The sequence below is a fragment of the Pinus tabuliformis genome, chromosome 6 (assembly GCF_031772625.1).
Source record: "Pinus tabuliformis cultivar Carrire ecotype Pingquan chromosome 6, CPIR1, whole genome shotgun sequence".
In the NCBI taxonomy this organism is placed as follows: Eukaryota; Viridiplantae; Streptophyta; class Pinopsida; order Pinales; family Pinaceae; genus Pinus; species Pinus tabuliformis.
The window spans coordinates 1414263477-1414269414 of NC_142292.1; the positions used below are offsets into that span (position 1 = coordinate 1414263477).

The 5938-nt window shown below is 39.3% G+C and overlaps 2 pseudogenes; both read left to right on the top strand.

Annotated features, from left to right (window-relative positions):
- The first annotated feature begins 423 nt into the window (after nt 1-423).
- Nucleotides 424-759, top strand: LOC149263945 (calcium-transporting ATPase, endoplasmic reticulum-type pseudogene; annotated as a pseudogene).
- Nucleotides 760-981: 222 nt separating this feature from the next.
- LOC149263946 (calcium-transporting ATPase, endoplasmic reticulum-type pseudogene) lies at nt 982-1737 on the top strand (annotated as a pseudogene).
- The last annotated feature ends 4201 nt before the right edge of the window (nt 1738-5938 follow it).

The following is a 5938-nucleotide window of genomic DNA, read 5'->3' on the forward strand; positions in this document are numbered from 1 at the left end:
CAGCAATTAACAAACGCTCAGTTGAAACTCACAGACTGTTGTTAACCTGCACTTGCAACATTTTCAACTGAAGTATGCATCCTCTGATTCCACAAAATGATTAACCCATCGTCCTCCATTGAGCTTTGTGGCCTAGTTCACAATTCTCCAGTGTATCGGGCTCACTTAGAGGTGCAGGGGCACTCTACAGGCGTTTCTACAGGAAGTCGTCTACAGGAAACGCAGAAAACAGCTCTAGAGAAGGAAAACCCGAGATTTTTGTCAAAATTCAAGCTTGAAATGAGAACAGTAGTTAAAGCTCGTGTCCAAGGTTACCAGGGTTCTTGAAAGTATTGATTTTGGAGTTTTTCAAACGCATTATAGATCTGTTAATCGTGGAGCAATCTGTTTGAATTCAGAATCTGATCATCTATTTCATAGTCCATGGAGGACAAGATATTCCCTGCTTGGTCTAAAACTGTTGAAGAATGCTTAGAAGAATATGATGTGAGCTTAGAGAATGGTTTAAATTCTCATGAAGTGGAAAAACGCCGTCAAATATATGGATGGAATGAGCTCCAGAAGAAAAATGGTACACCTTTGTGGAAGCTGGTAGCGGAGCAATTTGATGATACAGTTGTTAAAATACTTCTGTTGGCAGCTGGCATTTCATTTCTTCTCGCCTACTTTCGTGATAATGTGTCTTTTGAGGAGGGCATAACAGCCTATGTAGAGCCCCTGGTCATTCTCCTGATTCTCATCCTCAATGCCATTGTTTGAGTATGGCAGGAGAATAATTCTGAGAAGGCTTTGGAAGCTCTCAAAGTACATAAATAGGTAAAATTCAGGCACAAATTCAGGAAGCTTCAATGGAATGTCATGATACCCCTTTGAAAATAAAGTTAGATGAATTTGGTGAAAGACTGAAAACAGTGATTGGTGCCATTTGTATTCTTGTCTGGATCATGAACTACAAATATTTTCTTTCATGGGAAGTCATAGATGGGTGGCCAAAAAAATATCAGGTTTTCCTTTGAGAAATGTACGTACTACTTTAAGATTGTTGTTGCTCTGGCAGTTGCTGCTATACCAAAGGGATTGCCTGCTGTGGTTACTACATGTTTGTCTCTTGGCACTTGTAAGAGGGCACAAAAGAATGCTATTGTGCGTAAGTTACCGAGCGTGGAGACTTTGGGTTGCACCACAGTGATTTGCTCTGATAAGACAGGTACTCTTACAACCAATCCGATGTCTTTCAGTGAGTTTATAGCCATAGGACATAGTGTTGGTTCACTTAGAGAGTTTACTGTTGAAGGAACAACATATAATCCTAAGGATGGAAAAATATTGGATTGGCCTACACATAATATGGGGGAAAATTGAGAAACTCTGGCAGAAGTTGCTGCAGTTTGCAATGATGCAGGGATATCTTGTCAAGGTCACCAGTTCCATGCTACTGGTATTCCCACTGAGGCAGCCTTGAAGGTATTGGTTGAAAAAATGGGAGTTCCAGACCCAATGGCAGGTGATACAAGTGCCATTCTCAACAGTGGCACAGTGAAATTGGGCAATTGTGATTGGTGGATACAAAGATCAAAGAGGTGGGCTTTATTGGAGTTTGATTGTGATCGAAAATCCATGGGTGTTATTGTCATGGAACCAATGGGACAAAATCGTCTGCTAGTGAAGGGCGCCATGGAAAATTTGTTTGAAAGGAGTGCTTTTCAACAACTTGCAGATGGATCAGTTGTTGAATGAGATGATGCATCAAGGGAATTAGTCTTGAGGAAGTTTCATCAGATGAGTTCAAAGGCTTTGCGTTGTTTGGGATTGGCATACAAGGAAGTTTGGGGAGAGGGCAGCAGAAGGAGAAATTGGCTGAGATTTTAGCTAGGGAGGCAGCACTTGTGCTAGCCACCCTAAGCACATCCATCCCCTCCATGAACACTCATTTTTTAAAGGTTCGGACACAATCTGGTCATGGTTCAACCTTCTACAGGAAGCTACAGGACTTTCTACAGGAAGTTCTGTATTTTTACCAGAAACATCCTGTAGAAGCCTTTGGGCAGGTCAGAATCAATTATGGAGAGGGATTTGAAGCTTGAAGTTTGTTGAGGAGGCATGAAACCACTCTTTTCTTCCATCCTCCACTAATTTCATCTCCTTTCACCACCATTGCCACCATCAGATTGAATATACTTTCACAATCATACCAAAGATGAAACTTCTCTAGGAAAAGGAGCACAGGCAGTGGGAAGAACAAAGAAGCATGGTTTCATGACAGAGAAGAGGACATCACTTCAGAAGCTTGGCATGACAGGGAGGCCACCAAGGCCATCAAAGATGAGGAGATAGATTGGTTGCTCAGAGGATGAGCAACACTTTCAGTACGGGGGTGATGATGAGCCCCAAAAATGGACAATTATTTGGGCTCATTCAACCTCCTAATTTGACTTAATCCACCATTCTCATTAGTTTATTGCATGTTTTTGATTATATTTATGCTAATAGAGTGAATTTGGTTAGTCATTATGCCAACAAGTCTAATGGGTGCTTTGTGTAGCCTTTTTGGTCAACTTGGAGACAAAATTGAAGGTCTTAATGAGCACTTGGCAGCCAAATTCGTGGGAGAACAAGCTAGAGGATTTGTAGGAAGGTGTCCCCTTCATTTATGGGCCCTTACCTCGAATTCTCCACCATCAGCTCGGAGTTCAAGGGCCACCGAATCAATTAGCACAAGGGCAGCCAAGCAAGTCAAGTAGGACTACTGTTAACTCCAAGTTTTGGGCAGCCGAGTCCCTAAAGTTTAGGAGGACTGTTGGGTCCTCAATTTGTATAAAAAAGAAGGCTTAGGGCCTCATTTTGGTTAGCCAGTGGATGTTAGCTAGTTAGCCAGTAGATAGTAGCTAGTAGTTAGTCATTTCATAGCCTTGTTGTAGTCATTTTGTAATTCGATTTGTATGCAATAGATTAGCTTTGCTTTCAGCTCATTCTCAAGCTCTCCTTGTGGACAGTTTTGATGTAACTCTTCATTCTTGATTAATAAAGATGAATTCAGCTTTGCACCAACTCTAAATCTCTCTTGGGAGGCTGTAGCTCTTGGGGTTGGGCCCATCTCAAGCGCCCAGTACCTCCCCTGTTTATCTTTATGTGTGTTTGCTGCGTTCTTAAAATAAAATCTGCTCTTTAGATCTTGCTTTGTTATTTTGGTTGTTTTGTTGGTTAAAGTAGCTTTTTATGTTTGGGAATCGATTGGTAGGAGTTTGTCATGCATTTAGATCTTTCAGAATGTTCTTGCTCACGTGATGTACATGGTTCTCTTTCCAAACGAGGCTGTTGTTTATTCATTTCATTGACAGTTAGATTAAGTTAGCTAGGACTTAGTTTGTTTGCAAGAATTCATTGATTCAGTTGAATGTGCATTGTGCAGGGCATCTCTATCACTCACTCACATGGTCAAGCTTCATCAGAGCCATCTGATTCATCCCATATCTAGGCTTCTCGCTTCACACCCATCCTCTTGCCCACGTAACCCTACCTTCTTCTCCATTGTTGTCTCAACTACCTTAAAGCCAAATCAGCCTTCCACATATCATCTCACCACTCCATCCATCAGCTCCTGGGTCACTTCAGACCCCCATCCTACCTCCATAACCATCCATGCATATTCCATCAATCACCCATCCTCAAAAGTCCCATTTCGAAACATCCTGTAGAAGAACTTCAGAACTTCCTATAGAAACCCCTGCAGACTTCCTGTAGAAGTTCATAAACAAGGTTGCATGGCATCCAGACTTTGTGAAACTCTCAAAAGAATGTTAGGGACCCCTTAGACCCTCTCTGTACCATCCCAACCTTTCCCAAAGCATTTCATCCCTTGATCCATCCCTGCACAGTGGAAAACTAGTTAAAAGCACATGCATGATAATTCTAATAACTTAATAAAAAATACAAAAAGATGTTTTCTTCAGATAGTGATAACTTAGACACATGCATTTTACCTTCCTAGAAGTAATGGCATCTCTTTCAGTAGTTTGCATGCTCTCCTTTGCGTCAGTAGGACTAGCTGGTAGAATTAGGGTTTGTTAGGGTTTACGTTCCTTTTTGGCTTTCATTTTCTTTTTGCAATTAGATTAGCTTCCTTCGAGTTACCTTTCATCCATCAATTAAAAAGCTTCTTCTAAGAGCTCATAGAAGTTGGCTTAAGCTCCTAGCGGACTTGTGCCAGCTGACCAAGTGATAGCTGCGGCAAGAGCTAGTACTTGTGCGTACAACACCGTCGCTTCCAAGTTTGTTACGAACTACCGGGTTGATAAAATTAGAGAAGGAAGCTCCAGGAGTTGTAGCATTATTGCTACAATACTGGAGCTCACCATCCGCTACAACACCTTCTTGGCTAAGATGTTAGCTTCAACTTTGATACCATTAGATTTCATTTCTTCCAAAGTTGTCGGGTCTCTCTCTCTAATTTGATATTCGTGTCTACATCAAAACCATCAGGAAAATCAATCAAAGCTAGACCAAGGGAGGGTTTGATTTCTTGTGGAATTGCATTGTAAATAGTGTTAAATTGTTCACGGTATTCCTCCATAGTTTCATTTGCCTTTATTTTCTATCTTTTATATTCATTTAGGAGTTGAAGTGGATTTTTCTTAATTTCCCATCTAGCTAAGAAAGTTTCATGGAAAGCATCAAGGTTAGCTATACTTCCTACAGGTAAACTCCTAAACCATTTCTTGACATAACCTCCTAAACTTTGAGCAAACAATCTCAATTTTACATCCGATTCATCTACTTCTTTAAGGTCAAACACATCGTTCATTCTATCCACGTGTTGTTGAGCAGTATGAAAACCAGTGTTATCAAAGGTCACTATTTTAGAGCGGTAATCTGCAAGCATAGCATTTAGCTAGCCTGGTAATCTCCATATCCTTCCTTGGAGATGATATGACCAAGGAGTTTTCCCTCTTCAAGGCCAAACACTATTTTCTTAGGATTTAGTGAAATCCCAAACCTTCTACATTTCTCAAATACTCTTCTCAAATGTAACAAATGTTCTTCATCGGTTTTAGTATATACAGTGATGTCATCTAGATAGATCACAATAAATCTGCCAATTTCATCAGCAAAAGCAATATCCATTTCTCTTTGAAATGTGGCTCCAGTGTTCATTAACCCAAAGGTCATCTTCACATACATGAAGGTACCCCATGGAGTAGTAAAGTTTGTTTTATCTAGATCATCTGGGTGGACTAAAACCTGATTATAACCTGAGAAACCATCTAATAAAGAAATCCTAGAAGATCCAACTACCATTTGTAGAATATGATCCATTTTAGGTAAATGATAGTTGTCCTTTAGGGAGACTTTGTTAAGGTTCCTAAAATATATGCACAATCTAATTTCACCTGTTTTCTTCCTAGTTGGCACAATATTGGAAACCCATTTAGAGTACCTAAGAGGAACTATGATTTTAGAGTCATACATTATTTTAATTTCCTTCTCAATCAAAGGCATCAGAATTGGATTTTTTCTTTTTCTTCGAAGTTTTTGTTTAAATGGTTTATGATCTTCCTTAATTGGAATTTTTTGTTGTATAATCTTTGTATCATATGTTTTAATATCTTCATAGCTCCAGGAAAAAAAATCACTAAATTCCTTGAATAAAGAAATGTATTTTTGTTTTTCAACAGCTGGAAATGATTTAGACAGTTTTATGATTTTTGGATCTTTTTCAGTACCTAAATTACATTCTTCAATTGTTGTTCTTGTGGGCTCAATCTTAGGCTTTTTTTCCACATCATTGAAATCAAATAATTCTTCTAGTGGAACTAGACCTCTATGTAAAACATTATCTTTTAGCTGAAGTGTGTCAAAATCTTCTTTCTCTGGGTCTATCTCAAGTAATTCTAATTTATTTACAACTTTATCTATGGATGTATTTACATCTGAATTTTCT